We start from the raw sequence: 22,800 nt of genomic DNA on the forward strand, positions 1-22,800 counted from the left end.
CTTTTAAAAAATTAATGAATAGGTACTACAGATTAAGAACTGCAGAACTGTGCTGGGGACGAAGGATACTGATGTTCACATTCCATTGTGGTAAAGACCAGGTGGGAGGTGGGAGGTTTGTCGGGGATAGTGAGGGCCTGAGGGAGCGCAGTTGAGCTGAGCCAGAGGCGTCACAGAGAACTTCGCAGAAGAATTAGTGCTTGAGATGGCTGGTGAAGGTAACAAGGGGCTGTTATCTTGTCTTTAGTTTTGAAGGAGAAGTGGGCATTTCCTCATTTTAAACTTTAAGTGACTTGTTGATGTCTGTCATTTATCTCTTTTCTCTATACTCTTTTCTCAAGGTGGCTATTTCTGCCAAGCCCCCATATTTTCACAGATCCGCCTTATTGTAGGTGGGGACTGAGGGATGATAAAAACACTTAAATTATTGCCACCTTCCAGCTATCATCCAATTATTCTATTTTCTTTCATTTGATAACCTTTTGACATCAGAGTGATACACTTACATTTCACTTTCTCCCCATTTTTTTTTTGGCTTGCATTCTCTATCACTCTGAAATGACTATTCTCTCAAAGGTTGTTAAAAATAATAACTACTCATGTACCAGGGCGGTGTGAGGGGTTCTAACCCTCATATTCAAGCTTTTAGGTATCAATATGAGGGTTACTTTACCATTGAGACTCAGAGAGATTATTTGATTTGCCAGAGATTACAAAATTACTAAGTGGCCTCCCTCCCCACCCCCTGCCCCTGATCTAGAGGTACTTATACAACATAAAAGAAAGCAAATGTGGGAATGTGTATGGATGTGCCAATATTCCTGTTTATTTTAGGTAACCCTTCTCTACATCACCCTGCATCTCTAGGGAGAGCTCCATGCATCAGTTTTAAAAACTGAACTTGATGGAAATAAAAACTAACTTATATAATTTGCTAAAAGCTCTGTCCTCCTACTACACTATGATGATCTAGTGTTGGGCTGGTGTCCCTCCAGCTCAAGCCTTCAGCTCACAATTTACATGGCCAGCAGCCATCAGAAATGAGTCCCAGGCTCGCCAACCTGCTCTCCACGATGATTTTGTGCCCCCTGGTCTTCCTTCTGCCTTCTTCTCAATCCCCGCTTGGTCCTACTGTCCACTGCACAGCTGGTCCTTTGGGTTTTAATCAATAGTGACTTAATCCCATTCCAGAAGCCTGAACTTGATGGAGACTTAGAATTCTCCAAGAACATGGTTTTGTTATTGTTGTTTTGGGTTTGTTTTATTTACCACTAATTCTGCCCGGTCCTGGATACTTCAGAGCACTTACCAGTCCAAACTCCAGGCTTTAGGAACCCAAACCTAGCATTGCTAATCTATTTGGCCAAAACCTAGGTTGGCTCTCCTGGTGCCTCAGAAGAGAAGGATCGGACAGTGGATTGGGTGAATCACATCTGCCTTTCCCATGTATGGTAAGAATCTCAGGGACAAGGACCAGGTCTGGTTAATTTTTGGAGCCCCCCCCCCTGTTTCTAACACCATGCCTCATACACATAGTAGTTACTCCGCTAATCATTGCTAAATGGATCTGGCTGGGCCACGTATGGCTTAGGATTATAACCTTAGAGATTCAGTTTCTAACTCTGAGAAGCATTCTTCTTCTAACATGGAATGGCTCAGTGTTTCCCTTACGTATGAATTAGGGATACTGTTTGGAACTCTCTATAAGGGATTTTAACAATTTAACACCCTTAAGTGAATACTATAAAATCCATTTTATGACTATTATGTAGCAGAGAAAAACCTTAAAGTGTAAAGGTTTTCATTTGTCATGTATCATGAGCCTAATTTCAAACTTTGTCTTTTATTTTAATAAAAATGTTTCAGAAAAAGAAATTCTAGAGTATGGAGAAAATTGGTTTTCATTCAGATTGGACATAAGAAAATTCTAGAAATGTGGAGAACTATATGATATCAGATGATTTTTAATTTTCCCATGAAGAAAGCAGAACTTTCCTTGCACCTGTTTCTCGCCTTTTCCTACTTGGTTATATGGTAGATCTTTGTCTTGTTATCTGCATGACCACAGAAATTCTAGTTGAATCCTCCAGTGTGAGATGGATATGGTGAATACATCACATGTGGGTGTACTTTGGTCTCTTTGGGAAAATGAAATCAACCTGAGTGACTATGTCTCAAACTTTAGAAAATCATAAGAAAAGATTTCTATTTGGAGCTACTGCCAGGTAGAACAGTATGTCCGTGAAATGATAGTTTTCTCTGGTGTGTGATGTTACAAACAGTGGGAAGTGACTATGTGGAAGATAATATTGGAGTTTGAGGGAACAATGAAAGAACCCCCCTGTTTTCCCTGCCTGAATTCTGAATCCATTGAAATGGATGAAAGAGACCAAAAGAAGGATCTTGGAGAACATGTGGCAACGATGGCCTTCCTGATTCTGAACCCCTAGAACTGAGCAGATGTTCTCACCTACTCATCCGAAATAAGAAGCAAGTTCAGGATCTTTACCACTAAGCTTTCCCACCTGATCCTTCAGGGCAGATTCTTTTCAGGTAGGCAGATCCCAAAGACCAAACAAAGAGAAAGGAACTACTCTTGCCAGGTCATCCTCCCAAACTCACCAAGCTTTGAATCACTCTGTCTCTCCCAGACAACAGAGAGAGGGGCTGAGAGAGAAATTCCTGTGAAGGACAAGAGGAGTGGGGAATGAGAGCTCTCCAGACCGCGTCCAGCAGTCTCAGATGACATATAGTTGGCACACCGTGGACGTATCCACTCTACAGAGCAGTGTTCGGGGAGCACAGAAGAGAAAATTTCCATGAGGCGACTTCTCTAAGAACTGCATTTAAAACTTTTTCTAGCAATGGTTTTGATTTTCTTAGTGTTCTTTTTAATTGTACCTCTGCACATACACACACACACACAGTTTATAACTTTATCACAGAAAATTTTCCTCCACAATTCTGGATGCTCAAAACTATGCTGTTTTGTCACTAATGGTCCTTTCCCTAGAATGTATTAGATATATTACATTGTTCTACAGCGTATCCATTCTTAAGAATATTTCCAATGATTATAAATTGTATTTCTAATACTTATGCTAACCAACTGTAGGATGGGAGATTTACAAAAGGTCTACTTCGATACTGAGCCTGTGAAGAAGACTAAGAAGGAATGGACAGAGGTGGGAGGTGAGCCAGGAAAAACTTTCCTGGAATCCAACAGAGAAAATTCAAGAAGTTTCAAGAGGACTCAAGAAGTGGTCGAGATGTTGATGTTGAACTGTTAAGCAAAGAAAGGAATGAAGTACATATCTGATCCTGGAAACTAAGATGTCACTGTATGCCAAATGAGAGGAGTTTTAGCAGAGTGCAGGGATTAACAGAAGTTACAGAGGGCGAAGAAGTAAAAGGTACTATGGGACAGTTACCACACTACTATGAGTGCAAATGTCCATCTCCAAAGGTTTAGTTGTAAAAAGAAGAAAGTACAAGATTTTATTAGAAAGGTTAGGTCAAGGTCATTGTTCTTCATAAAAACTGCTGCCAATAAGCACACTGGGAACCTATAGTAATTAGGAAAATATATTCTACATGATGGTATCATATAATAAAGTACTAATTTTTGTACTTCTAATAATTAAACCATACAATATAAAATAGGGTTGGAGAACCAAGATGGCGCCGTAGGTAGACACACTGCGCCTCCTCGCACAACCATAACTGACAGAGAATCGAACAGCAAGGGGGACCGACACCAAGGAAATAGAAAATAAACATTCATCCAGACTGGTAGGAGGGGCGGAGACGGGCACCCGGGTGGAGAGGACTCGCGTGGCTGTGGCGGGACTGAGACTGGCGGAGTGTGGGACAAATGGCGCAGGCAGTCCGAGCACTAGCAGACCCTGCGGCCCCACATCTGCGCAGATAAACCGAGAGGGCCAGACTCAGAGTGGCGGAGAGTGGGGCAGGTTGAGCAGGGGGTAGCACCCTGCGGCCCCACATTCGAACAGAGATAAACCGGGCGAACTGTGGGGAGCGAAGCAGACCGCGCAATCCAGGGCTCCAGCTCGGGGAAATAAAGCCTCAAACCTCTGATTGAAAACTCCCGTGGGGGTTGGGGCGGCAGCAGGAGAGACTCCCAGCCTCACAGGAGAGGTTGTTGGAGAGACCCACAGGGGCCTAGAGTGTGCACAGGCCCACTTACTCGGGAACCAGCACCAGAGTGGCCCAGTTTGATTGTGGGTAGCGGAGTGGAAGATTGAAATCCGGAGGAGAGTGAGGCGGGCGCCATTGCTCCCACTCGGCCCCGCCCCCACATACAGTCACAGCGCAGCGACCAGCGTTACCCCGCCCCGGTGAACACCTAAGGCTCCGCCCCTTAAAGTAACAGACGCGCCAAGACAGACAGACAAAAAAAAAAAATGGCCCAAATGACAGAACACTTCAAAGCTCCAGAAAAAATACAACTAAGCGACGAAGAGATAGCCAACCTATCAGATGCACAGTTCAAAGCACTAGTTATCAATATGCTCACAGACTTGGTTGAATCTATTCGAAAAACAGATGAAAAAATGAAGCCTATGCTAAGAGAAACAAAGGAAAATATACAGGGAACCAATAGTGATGAGAAGGAAACTGGGACTCAAATCAATGGTATGGACCAGAAGGAAGAAACAAACATCCAACCAGAAAAGAATGAAGAAACAAGAACTTGGAAAAATGAGAGGCTTAGGAACCTCCTGGACGCCTTGAAACGTTCCAACATCCGAATTATAGGGGTGCCAGAAGGAGAAGAGGAAGAACAAAAAATTGAAAACTTATTTGAACAAATAATGAAGGAGAACTTCCCTAATATGGCAAAGGAAATAGACTTCTGGGAAGTCCAGGAAGCTCAGAGAGTCCCAAAGAAGCTGGACCCAAGGAGGAACACAACAAGGCACATCATAATTACATTACCCAAGATTAAACGCAAGGACCTACATCCAAGATTACTGTATCCAGCAAAGCTATCATTTAGAATGGAAGGGAAGATAAAGTGCTTCTCAGATAAGGTCAAGTTAAAGAAGCTCATCATCACCAAGCCCTTATTATATGAAATGTTAAAGGGAGTTACCTAAGAAAAAGAAGATCAAAAATAGGAACAGTAAAAATGACAGAAAACCCACAGTTATTAACGACCACACATAAAACAAAAACGAGAGCAAACTAGGCAAACAACTAGAACATGAGGGTTGCCAATAGGAGAGTGGGAGGGGGAGAGGGGGGGAAAGGTACAGAGAATAAGTAGCATAGATGATAGGTGGAAAATAGACAGGGGGAGGGTAAAAATAGTGTAGGAAATGTAGAAGCCAAAGAACTTATAAGTATGACCTATGGACATGAACTATAGGGGGGGAATGTGGGAGGGAGGGGAGTGGGCAGGATGGAGTGGAGTGGGGGGGGGAAATGGGACAACTGTAATAGCATAATCAATAAATATATTTAAAAAAATTAAAATAAAATAAAATAGGGTTAAATGTGAACAAACTATGTGTGTGTGTATGTGTATGTATATATGTATATATATAAATTTTTAGATCTCAAAGTAATATACTCATGACCTAAAACATTCAAAAGTACACTGTGTCTCAGCACACTTGCTAGCTCTGCAGTGAACAGCTCTGTGTATAAGAGTGGGAAAAGAAATGTGTGAACAGTAATGGCATTTTCCATAAACACATTTAAAACCCCCTCCTTTTAGCCTCACTTCTCATTCCTGCCCTTTCTTCCTGTCACCTGGGGTCTAAGTGCTCTCTGGGCATCACCAGAAAGATTAGCAGACAGTTTCCCAAACACACACACACACACACACACACAGAAGCTCCTTCCCCCAGGTTTTCAGGGCTATGGCTGCCCTCAGCGAGATTCTATTTCATCTTCCAGCTTGCTCCCATTTGCTTTCCAATTTCCAGATATTTTTTAAAACTTCAGTTTTGATCTCCATCCTATCCCATCTTTCCTATAATGTGTTTATTTCATTTTGTGTTTCCTTATTTTAATTTTCATAAAATCTCAGCCAACACTGAAAACCACATGGACTATTTTTTTAAATTACTCATATTTTGACTGTATTCATAGGCCAAAAACATTGATTTGGTGAGAGGGAGAGAGGAAAATGCAGGAAATTTGGAGAACAGCTGATGAATCAATTACTGAAAGAGGCTGTAGAGATTGTTTTTAATGTATAAAAAAATAAGTCCCTTAGCAAGGAAAAAGCATTCATTCATTCAACAAATAGGTATTCAGATTCTACTATGTGCCCAGCAATATCACACACTCTGGAAAAATAGAACAGTGAAGAAGACAAACAAGAATGCCTTTTTTAATATGCACATTGTGGTGGAGGAAGAGAGGCAATAAACAAAACAAGTGAATATACAAAATGTTTGGTGGCGGTAACCACTACAGGGAAAAATAAGAAATGAAAAGGGGGTAGGGTAGAGTGGCTGGCCAGTGGGATTAAGTGGGTGGGGGCAATTTTAAATAGAGGGATCAGAAAGCATTCTCTGAGAAGACATTTGAAAAACACCTGAACTAAGCAAAGGAAAGGCAGGCAAAACAAATATCCTGGGGACAGTGTGCAGGCAGAAAACAACACATGAAAGGCCTAAGGCCAGAGCAAGTCCTTCATTACCATACTCAGGGCAGGGCTGGGAGGCCGAGGAGCGGGGGACAGCAGTCAGCCTAAGGTCAAAGATGCGATGCTGCGAATGTTGGTGCAGCTTCACGGGCCATTGTGAAGATGGCCTTTACCTGCAGTGAAATGGGGAGACAATGGGAAGTTTGGGGCAGAGACTATGAACTGCTTTGTGTTTATAGCAGGAAGACCCCAGATGTTCTGTCGACAATGGACTGTACGGCTGCAAGGGCCGAAGCAAAAGGACAAATTAGGAGGTTATTGGAATAATCCAAACAAGACATGAGAGGGGCTTGGCAGGCAAGAAGCACTCCAAAATTTGGGGCCAGAACAACTAGAAGGATGGCGTCACCATTAACTGCCATGGGGAATACAATGGAACAGCAGAAATTGGCAAGGAAGAATAGGAGTTTTGTTTGGAACATGTTAAGTTTGAAAAGCCTATTTGATACTCAATGGAGATGTTTAGTAGGTAATAAAAAGTATGAGTCTGGAGTTTAGGGGAGACATTTGGCTGGAGATATACAGCACATAGCTAATAAACAGCAACTCATTTTCCCTTAAAACAAAAAAGAAGAATGGATGCTACTAGGGAAGCTTTATAATGTAGGAAAGGGGGAATATTAGCATCTGACGGCCTCTATTTTCTTTGTCAAGGCTGAGGCAAAGCTATCTACTCAAAGAGAAAGCGTTCAGGTTATTAACCAGCATCAAGTAAAAGGGTTGCCAAGGGGCTGTGAGAGCCCAGCTGGAGTTGAAAATACTAAATTTGTAGTAGTTCCAGTTTGTGGTTATACAATTTTACTTCCACAGTGTTCAGTAGCCTATGTGGTAAAGCAGAGAAGCTAGGTCTGGAATCCACTCAGGGTCAGAGATAACTTGGTGGGTGGGAGAAAAGAAAGGGAAGCAGGAAATTAATGCTTCTGATGATGGTGTCACAGAATTGATGGCCATAGATCCCAAACTGAGCAAGAAGCATGTATAATAGTGGTGGTAAAAAACATGTCTATGTAATATAGAAAATTGATCTAAAGTAGTACTGGGATTCAAAGGGGCTAGATCTTATGTAACATAAGCTATGTTCTCCAACACCAAGATCCTTATTCACACTCTAAAAAGTATATCACTGTATGTACAATTTATAGGACATCCAAGGAAGGAAAACGTTTGCTGTAAAATTGATATTTTAATGGTTGCGAAATTTCTTTCACTGCTCAAATTGTCTTTGCTTTTACATTCCAAACTGGTTTCAATTGATTCAAGCCAAAATCCCATGTGATTCTTTCTAACTTTCCCTGGAATTTTTCAACAGACATAGGCATAATAATATAATTGTGGTCAGTCAAGTCCCTTAACAAAGGATAGAATGTCTTCGTATGGCATTCCAAAGAGATGACTTAGTCTAAGCTGAGCAGAGAGCAAGACAAGCAATGGTCTTAGGCGTGGAGGCTCTCTGTAAACAGCTCTAGGCCTATGTGGACTTGTTTCAATTAAATAATAATCAACATACAAGCTTTCTTTTAAGTGTCTACAAAATGCCAAAAAATTAACAGATAAATCTAGAGATAAGTGAATGTCTTTCCTATAGTGCTGCCAAAATGTCAGGGTATCTAACATATTTATAACAGGTGGGTGATGAGAAGGATTTCTCGAATTGCATTCCTGGAGCTTACAGTCTAGCAGCAACAGAACCCCATCCTGGCTATTTTAAAGGATAAGGGGACTGTACTGGAAGGAGGCTGAGGAAAGAAGTGAACGACCACACTGGGGAGGGTAAGAACCAGGGCAGACTGGGGACTCAGAGGCAGGAGTTGGTGTATCTTTGCTTTAGAAAGCTTCCCACATAAAAGGCCATAAAAAAATTAGAGAAATAAATATTTTTAAATAATTTAATATAAATACATTTTGCTTTGTTTTTAATTTTGAACTTAGAGATCAGCATATCAGGGAGCTGTTCCTGTGCAAGAAATCACTCCAAAACTTAGTGACGTGGAACAACAACTGTCCATTATTATTTGCAGCCCCGTGGGCAGCCTAGGTGGCTCTTCGGCTCTGTTCCAGCTTGACTGATCTCTCCCGGCGTCCGCCACGTGTCTGTGGTCAGTCAGCAGGTTGGCTGTCAGCTATAAGATCTAGCATGGTGTATTATTTACAACAGTTTCCTATTATTGCTGTAACATATTACTGCAAATTTACTTAAATAGCACAAATCTATAACGTTATAGTTCTGACTGTCAGAAGTCATGACTGGACTAAACTCAGGTGCCAGCATAACTTGCATTCCTTCTGGATGCTCTAGAGGAGAACTTGTTTCCTTGCCTTTTCTGGATTCGAGAGTCTGCCCGCATGATTTGACTCATGGCCCTCCTTCCACTTTCAGAGCTAGGAATGAAGCATCTTCAAATCTCCCTCTGACTTCTACCCTTGCTTTCATTCTCATATCTCCTTCTCTTACTCTGACCCTTCTGTCTCTCTCTCTCTCTCTCTCTCTCTCTGTAAGCACCCTTGTGATTACAATGAACACCCAACCCCAATAATTCAGAATAATCTCATTTCAAAATCTTTAGTCTAATCACATCTTCGGAGTCTCTTTTGCCATGGAAGGTAACATAATCATAAATTCTGGGGATTAAGATGTGGATATCTTTAGGGGGAGTGGGCTTATTTCCCTTCCTATAGATGGCTCCCCCACATATCTGGGGAGTGGTCAGGAGGGCTCAGTTCTCCACGGTGGAGTCTCTGCCCCATGCAGGCTAGCTCAGGTTCATAAAACACGGTGACCTCAGGACCCTAGCTCAGCAGGAGGTCAGGTTCCAGTGCACAAGCACTAGTCAAGTCTCTGCTAGTATCACATTTGTTTCTGTCCCTTTGGCCAAAGCAAGTCACATGACCTGCACAGATTCAAGAGGTAAAGAAATATACACCACCTCTTTATGGGAAGATGTGTAGCATTGTAAGGGCACAGACACAAAGAGGGTAAGAATGTGTGACCGTTATTATAATCTACCATAACTAGCAGGGCATGTGAGAGTCCTTCTAAGGCAAGCCATCGTTGGTTAGAATAATCCAAGTCTTTGTACAGTTGTTTCCTCTGATCAAGATGCTCAAAATACATTCCTCTGTTTCTGGTTAATTGATTTTCCTCTTTACAATCATTGCTTAGATATAACCTTTTCTAGGAGGCCTCCCCCTCTTTATGCTTTTATTATACTCAGTATTACTCCTGATGTAGCATTTACACCATATTAAAATTATCTGTTTACTTTCCTGCCATTCACCTCGACTGTGCTTCTTGTGGGCAGAAGATGGGTTTTAGTCACTCCTGTTTTCCCAGTGACTTAGTAATGCACCCTTCATACAGTAGGTTAATAAGAATTTATTGAATAAATATATTAACAAATGTTCTATGAATTCTATTCCTCAATTACTGCTAAAGTTTCATTAAAATAATACTTATATTTAATAAATCTTTAATCTTTTATTTTCTGTTTTGGAATCCAGCCTTTCACTGATAAACTAAAATGGGGGGGAGAAGTTACCAGTATTAATACTGGTTGCAAAGAAAAGTTTTCCTTGGGGTGAAAAGTTAAATTGTGATTTTGGAACCCTGGTATCACAAACTCATTGTACGACATTTAGGAAATCCACAGATGGCCACCAATGGTGCTGGTTTGCCAAATTAGCAACCTCTGAGTCTGTCTTCAGTTGGGAAGCCAGTCAACAAGACTAACTTCACTGGGATTTCTTCAAACTAAATACAGAATAAAAACCAAGGTACTTTGGGACATTTCCAAGAAGGTCTTAAGGGGCTGCCTGATTGCCGTTAATACATAAGACAGAAAGCAAAGATTTCTGAAATTACATGACTCAAGGGCTGAGATTCCAGAGCTGCAGACACAACATGAGTAAGCAGGCTGCTCCAAATTGCCAGTGGAATTAAGGAATCAAAAAGGAGATGGTGAGTTACAAGAAACAGAGCTTGTTTGGGGAAAGGCTATTCTGTATGCCTGTAACTAAGAAAGCCAGCTATAATGGAAGCTAAAACGAAATGTACAGATGTTTAATATGACGAAATAATCAAGAAAAGACTCACCTCTGTTATTCTCCAGTGTAATGTTATAATGGACTTCATTTGGACTATGTGTGGGTGCCCGGAATTTTGTTTCTACCTCAGCTAACGAATATTTTTATAACCTGAGTTATGAAGGACAAAAGTGAATAAAACAGCATTGAAGGCCAAAGACAATCAAGTTAGTTAGTGTTCAAATTATCTTGAGAGCCTTTCAAGCCCAATGTGAAAACTGTCACAGTTAATGTTCCATTTTACAGAACCTGTTTGCTCAATCATGCCTTACAACAGATCACAGGTCAATAACAAATCTCTAGGCCTTTTGAAAGTTTCTTGATTCTAAGCCTCCGAAGAGAATATACCCTTAAAGGTACATTCGTGTTCATTTGAAACTCATTCATGAAATACCCACACAGGCAAGTTGGCTGCAGCCAATACACTATCATTAATGTGGAATTCTTACATGAGAAACCCAGATTTAATTCATTTTATCTTCACAACAACCCTAAGAGGCTTATGATTATGCTCATTCTCTGAAGGCAAACTGAGCACAGAACATTTAGTTAACCCAGTTTCACTGAGTCACAAGCTCTAGGGATGGGTACAGCAATCTTTTTTTTTTTAAATGCCCTCCATAAAATGGTTAATACCCCAGCCCCACCACAGAATAAAAAAAAACAACTTCTGAATGATTCTAATGCCTGCTCAATTTGAGAACCACTGGTTTAGACCATGCATTTCTCCATCATAACATTGACTATATACTCTTGAAACTAACCATTTATTGGTCCCTGCATTAGATTAAGTTCCATGAGGGCAGGAGCCAAGTCAGTCTTTCCTGCTGTTGTATTCCCAGTGCCTAACATAACACCTGGAATAGGGGCAGTGCTCATAAGTGCATGTTGAGCATATTAATAAGTGAGTACGTTTAGGGATGGTCTGTCTTCAGGACCATTGTCCCAGCTTTGCCAGATTATCACTCAGGGTACAGTCATAAATGTGTAGCAGTTCCTGAAGTGATTCAATAACTTTTGATGACATAATAGCCCTTTGTGCCCAAAACTTTTCTTAGAGGAACAGAAAGCAAATGCAACCTGTCGTGTTCCTGAGTGCGGCTGTGTAAGTACATTCATGGGTTCATTCACTCACTAAATATTTACTAAAAACCTATCTATTTTTAGTTCTTTTACTAGGAGCTTTAGGAGCTAGAGAGATGAGTAAAGTGCATTCTTGGCTCTCAAAGAAGGTACAACCCAGCAGCTAAATTAAATGGATTAATTCTAAACCTATTACAGGTGCTTCTCTGGTGGGCACCATAGATCACTAGAGAATGTGCAGATAAAGCATGTGTGTCTTCTGAGTAAAGGGGAAAGTTTACAGACCACCGGAGTTTCTCAGCAATGGCGATACCGCTGGCTCTCTAGGATTATTCAAGCTATTACAGAAGAATAGGTAATATAACTCTAAGGTCATTCTCAGCTACTGAAATGCTTTTGTATTTTTAAAATCTGTTTAAGTATTTCTCCTATACTGAATATACAGGGGTGGGCAAAAGTAGGTATACATGATATAAATAAATAATCCAATAATTCATAAATAATAACACAAGAATAAACTCCATTTCACATACTCACAACTGTAAACCTATGTTTGCCCATCCCTGTATATTGATTTGGATGATACATGGATCCTCCAACTTGAAATTGCTACTACAAGTTGTTGTATTTGCTAACATTCACCGACTCGGGGCTTTCACTGTGCCAGGCACAGTGTCAAGTATAAACTCTCAATTATTATCATATCGCACCAATGGTGCTCCCTGAGAGCAGGTGAATTCTCCCTCGGAGACCTAGGAAGCAACGAGGTCACATGGAAGGCAAAGATGGAGTGAAGGTCATGAAATCTCTTAATAATCACATTTTTCCCAACTGGGGATGAAAAAGAAGGCTTGGGTAAGAGCTGGCAAGGAAGATCATTGGCCTGGGCTGCAGATTAGTGGGTTTAGTGTGATTTCACACCCTAACTGATCATCCACACTAGTTGGCCTGAGGGCCTTCCTGTCACACCAGCCCCCTCGCTTTGGAGGAATGCTCATGTAGTGCAAAGATCTTAGGGAGGGATACAGACAGAGGGACAGGGGACAGTGCCATGCAGGGTGAAGCCCCAAATCAAACCCAGATGAGTTCGCATGATGGATGAGTCCTCACTGTGGGCAACCTGGAGTGCGGTGGCTGTTGAAATACACGCCAGGTAAGAGAAAACGATACCAGTCCGGACTGGCAGGCGGCACTGGCACAGGGCTGACAGCAGTGGCCGCAGCAGGTCATCCCTGAAAATGACAGCTAAACATATGGCCTTAAAATAAAAAGGAGGAGACTGAACTCTGACAATAGAGCATTATTCTTTAGTATTATTTACTATTTTTCTTTGTACTTCTGTGTTTGCTCTCAAAGCTTTCTATAATGAATATGTATTGCTATTATAATCAGAAAGCAAAATCTGTTGGTTTTGATTAGCAGTCAGAGTTACCGGCGATCAACTTAACTGCCAACTTCAAAAGGATAAGTAGCTTCTTACCTTCCCTATTACACTGTAAGCTGATATTTGAAAATCATCCTGACTCGAGATACAGAAATTTAAAAAAAAGAGAGCACTCTAGTCTATAACATCATGACCCCACATAGTGATTACGCCTTATTTTTTTTCCTAATTTGTGAGGAGAAAGTCATGAAACAGCAATTGGACAGACAGGGTTGAAGCAAAATCATATTTTGTATCATTCTTGATTGAAAACAGTACTATATTAATAGCTAGGTGACAGCAGCATTCTTGAACAGGGATGAGCAAAACAGAGCTGTTGTTAGTAGGTTCCTTAGAAGTAACCAGTGTCTGTTTTTGAGAAATAATTATTAACCTCAACGTTTAACATAATGTGTTCCCTGGCCACGATGCTAATTGAAGTAAGTCAAAGGGCCATTACTTCAAAGCACAACCGTGCCAAACTGGCAATGTTTTTCTGAACCAGTGCACAGCAGTGACAGGCTGAATGCATAGGTTGATTATGTAAAGGCTATTGTCATGTTTTTTTCCCCAACCAAAAAAAAATGTTCTTTAACATATTTACTGCCTCAGGCATGAAATAATTAAACATCCAAGGTTCTTCAACAAATAAATTATAACTAAAATAAAGGATGGAGAAGATAGATTCAGATTTAAAGGCATTGTCAGGGCATCATTTTTTTAATAGAAAGTATCATCAAAACAAATTGTATTGACTAGGGTCACACAGCTGGATGATGAAATACAAGGAAAAAGCCAGGAGAGAAGTTGACCTTGAGAAGATAGAGGGGTTGCAATTGAGACAGGGACACGGGCGGGGGGCCTGAGATGACTGATGAAGTACTTCTTCCCATGAGTGGTGACGTCAAGGATGTTTGCTTTATAACAACTTAAGAATTAGCAATTAAATTAAATGATTTTTAAAAACGAGCACATATGCATAAAATACCCATATGCATTTGGTATTAGATCTAATATTTCAAAAATTCTAAAAGTGGTTCTCAACTGGAAATGGTATTGGTCCCCAACCAGGGAGGTTTGGAGGTTTGGGGAAATGAATAGATGGCAAAATTACTGGTCAAAAGTACTACGAGAGCATGTTCGGAAGTCATTACGAGTGCGGGCGGGCATTAGTGACACTAGGGGTGGGGTGCATAAATATCGTGCTGTAGCCCAAGGAGAGTCACGTGCAATAAGAAACACTAATCCCACTAAGAAGGTCAACAGCATCATCTATCTGAAGCGGACATATCAATGATGACCACCTAACACCCTATCATGTTACATCTGTGTCACATGTAATGCTCATTTCCGTCCTTTAAGAATAGAAACTTTGTGTGTGTGTGTGTGTGTGTAAAAGACCTAGTCTATCAATTTTAAGGTTGAAGAATTCACCTCACAGTTTTGCAGATTGTGATTTGATTACAAATGGTTAAGTTCATAGGCTTTAGAGTTAGCCTTGCACAAGTTACTCAGTCCTTCTAAAACTCAGTGTACTTATATACAAAGTGGGGATAATACTAGTAACTGCATGTATCAGTTAGCTATTGTGAAATAACCAACCACCTCAAAACTCAGCGTTTAAACCAGTAAGCATGTGTTATTGCTCCTAATTTTGGCTGGGCTGGGCTGACCTCAGCCAGCCTCACTCAGGCTTCTGCAATCACCGGAAACAGAAGCTGGGCTGGATAGGTTAGGATGGCCTTGTGTGGGATATCTTGACTCTCCTACGTTGTATCTCATGTCCCTCCAGAAAGTCATCCAGGCCTACTCACTGGTGGCAGCAGAAGTGCAAGAGACAGAAGGGCAATGTGCAAGCATTCTCAAGTCTTCTTCTGTATCAAGTTTCCCATTGTTCCATTGGCCAGAGCAAGTCACATGGCCAAGCCCTGAGTCAGTGTTGAAAGAAATTATTAAAGGGTATGAATTCAGGAATGTTATGGTCTGAATGTGTCCCCCCAAAACTCATATTCTGAAATCCTAATCCCCAAAGATGATGGTATTAGGAGGTAAGGTGGAACCTTCATGAATATGATTAAGTGCCCTAGTGAAAGAGAGACCAGAGAGATCTCTAGACCCTTCCACCATGTGACACAGCAAGAAGGTGCCAGCTTTGAACCTGGAAGGGGCCTTCCGCAGAGAACAAGACCAAGCCGGTGCCTTGATCTTGGACTCCTAGCCTCCAGAACTGTGAGGAATAAATTTCTCTCACTTATAAGGTACCCAGTCTGTGGCATTTTGTTATAGCAGCCCAAACAGACTAAGACAAGGAATGTGTGGAAAAATTGGAGCTATTAACACAATCAACCCACCACACTGTATCACAGAGCTATTTTGAGAATCACACATGCCAATAAAAGTGAAATACTTAGTTCAGAACCTGATGTACACAGTAAGCACTCAATAATTGTTAGCAATTATGAGGAGTGGTTACAAAGAACATTTCAAACTTCTTACCCAGTATAGCTAAATATATCAAATTGTGAAAGTATGCCAATGTCCGACTGATATTTCTAGAGAATTTTTTTTAATGTTAGAGAGTTTGGAAAGTTCACAAATTACTGAAATTTTATTACTTGTATCTGGGTTGATACAGTTTGAACTTCTCAAGAAACAAAACCACAACACAAATTGTGAGGACAATAGCATGAGGAACACAAGTTTTCCTAGAATCTTATTAACAATGGAATAGACTTTTAGTTAAAAATGTTTGTGTGTGTGTGAAGGATATTTTCTCTCCAAAGAAGTTCAATAGACAACCTTGAAAACTTTGAATTGGAACCCTGAGAAGTTGAAAAGTAGGTAGGAGTTTCTGAGCAGAGTTCCTCATATGGTTATGAAAGTGAATTCTCATTTTTAATTAATAAGTGGAATGACATGGTATTACTGGACCTTGAAAATAGCGTGAAAAAACTCTAAGCAAGCAAAAGTTTTCACTGACCCTTCAGTACACGCACTGGCCCTACCCACAGTTCTACTTTCAGGGGAAATTGTGAAATGTGCAGATGTGCACACAGAGCTACATTCAAAGTCGGGCTGCATTCGGCCACACGTGTCTGCAAAGTTAGCGATGCCTGGAAGCCAGAAATAAATACACAATGACCCTATCAGGTAAGTGAGCACCAAATAATCTCCTTCCCATCAATGATTTCGCTAAATTGGCTTTCCATGCAGAAACACATAGGCAGGAAAATAGATCACATAGTCAACTTTGTTGCTAAAGACTTGTCACTGACTGTGTCTTACCTGGGTGCATGAGAAACCTTGCACCCAGGTAAGACAAAAACCTGGCTGCATGATTGCTGCTGTAACAAACTGCTACAAATTTATTAGCTTAAGACAACACAAATGTATTATCTTAAAGTTTTGAAAGTCTAAAGTCCTAAAATAAAGGTGTCAGCAGGTGGCGCTCCTTCTGGAGGCTCTAGAAGTACTATTTCCGTGCCTTTTCCAGCTTCTAGATACCACCTCCATTCCTTGTCTCATGACCTCTTCCTCCATTTTCAAAACCATCAGCACAGCATCTTCAAACTTACCATCTCTCTCTCACTCTCTCTCTCTCTCTCTTCTGTTTTTATGATCATATCTCCTCTCTGACTGTGACCTTCCACTTACAAAGATCTTTGTGATTATAGTGGATCCAACAAGATAGTCCGGGATAGACTCTCCATCTCAAGATATTTAATCATATCAGCAAAGTCTGTTTGCGATATAAAATAACATATTTACGGATTCCATGGATTTAGGAGGTGGACATTTTAGGGGGCCATTATTCTGTTTACCACACTCAGTCAAGAAGGAGATCAGATTAGATCATAGAGGATTATACAATCAATAAGCATTTCTTGACTATCAGCTACAAAGAGCTGACATTTCAAATGGTGGGAGTAATATTGGCCCCAAGGAGACCAGGAGCAAAAGTGGCTAAGTTTGACTTTAAATCCAGGAAACCGGACTTCAGATGGAGAAGTTCTAACCAACTCACCAGGCTATCCTACTTCCCCACCTAGTGGGGCCACAGTGTCTTTTCTTTGATGCTGTAGTTGGGAAGGAACTTGCCCAGAGGAGGAAGCTTTAAGCCAAAAATGCTGGGATCTGGAAATGCCAAGTTCTTTCCCTGGCATCAACCTCCAATAGGCTTGGTAAGAGTAACTAGTCTAGTGGACACTACTCCATGGTGGTCTGCTCATAGAAACACATCTGTTTCTATGTTCCTAATCGAATTTGGAAAAGTAAAAAAGCTCCCATTACACACATTCTCCTAAAGACCCCCCAGCATCCCCACTGTGCCTAGATCCTGTGGTGAATGTGGAAAGCACTGAGACAAATGTTCTCATTGTGCCTGCTGTGCTTCAGCACACTTAGGAGGAAGATGAAAACTCATAACTTTCAAGGATTACAATAGATGCTGTCTTCGAAAGGTCCTTTTGTTGTGTTTATGACTCTAAACGATGACAAATTAGTTTGAATTAGCTCTACAATTTTTAAACAGCAGTGTTGTAACTTTGGAGATCATTGGAGACAGGAAGTTCCACTTTTGACCAGATTGCTAATGTAGCACATTAAAGGACCATACTGGGCATAACTCAGGGAACAAAACTGACCTTTCTATGGGCCTTTGTTGGTATAGTTGCTTGTGACTCTTAACAAGCCCCACTAAACAGCACCATTCCCTACACTGTGGGCCTCAGCAAAAAATCATGTCTCCTATTTTGGAGATTTTTTTAAAATATTTTTTTCCATTACCATTTATTACCCTTATAGCCCCACCCCCTGCAATCACCACACTGCTGTCCATGTCCATGAGTCCTTTTACCTTTTTGCTCAATCCCTCCACCCCCTAACAACCCCCACCCCTTAGCTGTCATCTGCTCTCCATCTATGAGACTATCTCTATTTTGCTTGTTAGTACGGTTTGTTCATTAGATCCCACATGAGTGAAATCATATGGTATTTGTCTTTCTCTGACTGGCTAATTTCACTTAGTATAATGTTCTCCAGATCCATCCATACTGCCACAAAGGGTACAACTTTCTTCTTTTTTATGATCAAGTAGTATTACATTGTGTAAATGTCCCATAGTTGTTTTATCCACTCATCTATTGGCGGACACTTGTGCTGTTTCCACATCTTGGTGATTGTAAATAACACTGCAATGAACTTGGGGGGGTGCTTATGTCCTTTTGAATTAATGTTTTGGGTTTCTCTGGGTATATCCCCAGAAGTGGGATATCTGGATGGAAAGGCAGACCCATTTTTAACTTTTTGAGGTATCTCCATACTACTTTCCACAGTGGGTGCACCAATCTGCATTCCCCCCAACAGTGCAGTAGGGCTCCCCTTTCTCCACATCCTCGCCAGCACTTGTTGTTTGTTGATATATTGATGATGGCCATTCCGACAGTTGTGAGATGATATCTCATTGTGGTTTTAATTTGCACCTCTCTGATGATTAGTGATGGAGAGCACCTTTTCATATCCAACTGTATGTCCTCCTGGGAGAAATATCTATTCAGGTCCTTTGCATTGCTTGTTGTTTTGGTGTTGAGTTTTGTAAACTCTTTATAAGTTTTGGATATTAACTCCTTATCAGATGTATTGGCAAATATGTTCTCATTCTGTGGGTTGCCACTTTATTTTGTTGATGTTTTCCTTTGTTGTGCAAAAACTGTTTAGTTTGATGTAGTGCCATTTTTTTAAACTTTCTTGCTATAGTCTTGCAGTAACCACATCACACAGGGGCCCTCCCCTTTGAGCATGAGAAGTCTTTCTCATTGTACAAGTACTTGGTGGGTCCCAGAGGTGGGATTAAGAGTAACAGTTAGCTTTATTGAATGCACACTACGCAACAGAAACTGTGCTAGGAGTTTTTATTCGTCATCTCATTTATTCTTGAACAAGCATGTAAGATCAGTATTAGCACCATCCCTACTTTACAGGAAATAGCCCACAACACACAACTACAATATGGTGGAGCCAGGACTCGAACTCTGTGTTATTCTAAATTCCCCGTTTCTATGCTACACTATATCCCACAGCACTGTAGGTCACTTCTCAGGTGGCAGAGGTATCCACAGGAGCTGGAGACCATATCACTACAGTCAATAGCACTAAGCCCTTTGTCTATAGCTATTCTTACTTAAGGGACCAACCAAAAGTGTGGGAAGAGGGAGGATAATCAGGATTCCTTACCGTCTTTATAAATTGTAGCAGTTTTCAACTTCCTTATTTTAACATCCTACATACTGTAATAATGGAGAGTGAAAATGGAATTTGCCCATTTATCATACTGGTTTTACTGAGTGGTAAACATTTTATATTATTTTTAAATACTCAAAAGCGAAACTCTAGTATTAACATAAGAGAATTCTCAAATTAAAGACTGTTTTTAGGTCTCCATACAATGACTTCTAGCCAGTCCAAGATTGCTTAATACTATTAGCAATGACCATTAGGAAATCGTTTATGGATTTTTCGTGAGTGTTCAGAGATACTAATGGGTTTTAGAATTACTTGGGAATCTTCCTGGGGTCAAAAGAAGAAAATAAAGTATGAAGTGATAATAAAATGTATGAGGTGACTAATGGACAGGTTGTATATATATAATGGTTCCAGCAAAAAAAACATTCAATTTTTACAGCATGCATTTAAACAAATGGAAATCTCACTGTCATAGCCTCTCGTCTTCACTCAAGAGCCAGGAAGGATGATAACACCTGTGCATCACATCGTCCGTATCAGATTCTCAGCAACTTTCCAGCCATCGGGTCACTGGCCCCAGCCACCCCTGCAGCCACTCCCACCCTCAGCTGCCAAAAGTCTGATGAGAAGTAGTGGGAAAGTAATGCCACATTTGATAAGGCACCCCAAAAATGACTTGCTCATACCTCACACAAATAAACTAACGCAGACACGGAGTTCACAGGGCAAATGTTAATACCTACAATAGCTCCCACAGCCCTTCTAGAGATCAGGTATCTCTCCAAGCTTTTTCTGTATGTGTGAGCCAACAAAATGACAATAAATCAGATAAAATAAAGAGGTGTGTGACATAAAATTCTGGATTGAAAGAGGGAAATTCAGAGTAAAACTTAATTTGATGGTTTTTATTTTAAATAAACAACAATACTCTGATATCCCCAATATAGAGACAATATATAAGTTTTTATTGAAACAGTATAAGTTTTTATTGAAAATAGATATAGTAGTGGTAATGTAATTATGTAAATAATGTAGAACATGTAATGGAAAGATAAAATAATGGACATTATTTTTTTAACTGTCTGAAGATATTAGTGAGGCTCATGAAGGAGGCTGAATGAGATGTTTAATTGTTGTTCAGCAAAACCACCTTAATTCTCGTTCTCAGTGTTCAGTGAATTAGGACTCAATATCTGGGGTCATCAAGTCAATTGGCTACATTATCAAATGATTTAATTATACACTGATTATTCTTCTGTGGCTTAGAGTGCACACACAGTTTCCATTAAGTATGTCTGACCTACTGTGTATCTCTTCCATACTCTGCCTGTACTTGAAAAATGCGTTTGTTTGAAATAGGATGTAATGGGTATTTTCCAAAAATGAAATCTCTTTTTCAGATCTATCAGACATCATAACCACAACATCCCCACAGTAAAATTAAGCTCGCTTCCAAGCTAATACTGAGTAGAGGGACTTGTAAATGGATAGGTTTCCTCAAGAGTAGGCAACAGAGTAAGCACACTGGGGATAGTAAAGGACATACAATTGATAAAGTATACCCTGCAAACACTTTGACTGCTTGCTATATCTTATCTTCAAACCTGAAACTATGATCCTATTTTTAATCTAAAGAATTCACATCTGTGATATATAATTGTATATTTTGTTTGGAAAAGAGAACTTGAACAGTCCAAAGGAATTTTTAGCACTAAGATGGGAAGAGTAAAGCTACTACTGAACTGAAGGGCCACACATAGATGAACACACTTTCAAGGGAACACTGCGAAGAAATACGTTAGTGTTTAACCGTGGTCTCGTCACGTGACTACAGAGAATGTCTACCTCATCACATTTTGACTTGTCCTTTACGGTAGGAACATATTTAGGGAAGCTTTTTAACAAGCAAACGCAGACTTGCAAATCTTGGGGCCTTGCCTCCATGCCTCACAGCTCTCTCACATGCGTTTGCGTCGCCATTAACAATTTAAAATCGGGGTGCTGTCTCTTCCACATGATCCACAAACATGTGAGATAAACTCTGGGGATCCCGGTCAAAGCCTCCCACCACTTGCTGGCCTGTCAGAACCACACATCTAAATTCCTGTCTGTCCTCACCTCTTACCTCCACCTCTCTCCCTGCAGTTTGCAATAACAAGAGAGAACAATCTGTGGGAAAGGTTTGTAGGAACGTAATATGCTTTGAAATACACCAAAAGAAACAGAATAATTCATGTCGGCGTGGCTCTCTGTCTTCCTAGCATTCGCTAATAAACTATATCTTTCTCTAATACTTTAAAACATAGTGAAATAATCTACATGAGGGCATTTGAGAGACAAAGTAAAGAAAAACAGTGAGCAATTCCATTCAGCTTGTTATAGACACATAGTTCCTCAGCAGTAAGGAATGTTATTTTGGTAACACCTTTATTTTTACTATGGTTTCAACTCCCTGGGGAAGGAAAACTTGCAAATACCCACTAATCAAGTCGAATCTATTGAACACCAATTAACCACATGTTTGGTAGATAGACTTTATGAGGAAAATGAAAGTTATAAAATAGAGTCCCTTACTTTTAAAATATAAAATATTTAAAATTCGGTCCTGGCTGGGTAGCTCATTTGGTTGGAATGTCATTCTGCACACCAAAAGTTGTGGGTTCAATAGCCAGAGGGGAGTGGGGAGGGGATAGTGGGGAGAGGGGTCTATAGGAGCTACTAATAAAGGACACAAGGACAGAATCAAGGGGGAGGATGGAGGTGAGGGAGGGAGGTGGGACTGGCTGGGGGGATGGAGGGATGGGGAGAAAATGCAGACAATTGTAACTGAATAAAAAAATAAAATAAAAAAATAAAAATAAAAAGTTGTGGGTTCAATTCCCAGTCAGGGTACATACCTTGGTTGCAGGTTTGATCCCAGGTGGGGCATGTGGGGGAGGCAACCCATTGCTGTTTCTCTCTTACATGGATGGTTCTCTCTCTCTATACCCACTTCCTCTCTCTCTCTCTAAAAAAATTAATAAACATACCTCAGGTGAGAATTAAAATAAATACATAAATAAAATTCAGTAGAAGACACTATATATTTTAATAAGAGACACAAATTTATAAATAAATACACATATCTCTTTTTGACAGAGGCCCATGAAATTTTTTGAAGAAGCAACAACTATTTCTTGAGCTAGTCCACCAAGCCTTTACAGAGAGCTGGGCCTTGCAGTACAGGTAGAATTTTAATAGTTAGGAGAGTAGAATAGTGTGAAGAAAGGCTTTCTAGTGAGAAAACCCCAAG

General features: G+C 40.5%; 1 long non-coding RNA gene across 1 annotated transcript in view; it reads right to left on the bottom strand.

Moving 5' to 3' along the window:
• Positions 1 to 22,800, bottom strand: part of LOC139441116 (uncharacterized) — a 99,027-nt gene that overhangs the window by 27,617 nt on the left and 48,610 nt on the right. The window contains exon 2 of the long non-coding RNA XR_011651528.1: positions 22,406 to 22,515. This is a non-coding gene — a long non-coding RNA (uncharacterized lncRNA). The remainder of the gene's footprint in view (positions 1 to 22,405; positions 22,516 to 22,800) is intronic.

The sequence above is a fragment of the Desmodus rotundus genome, chromosome 8 (genome assembly GCF_022682495.2).
Source record: "Desmodus rotundus isolate HL8 chromosome 8, HLdesRot8A.1, whole genome shotgun sequence".
NCBI lineage: Eukaryota > Metazoa > Chordata > Mammalia > Chiroptera > Phyllostomidae > Desmodus > Desmodus rotundus.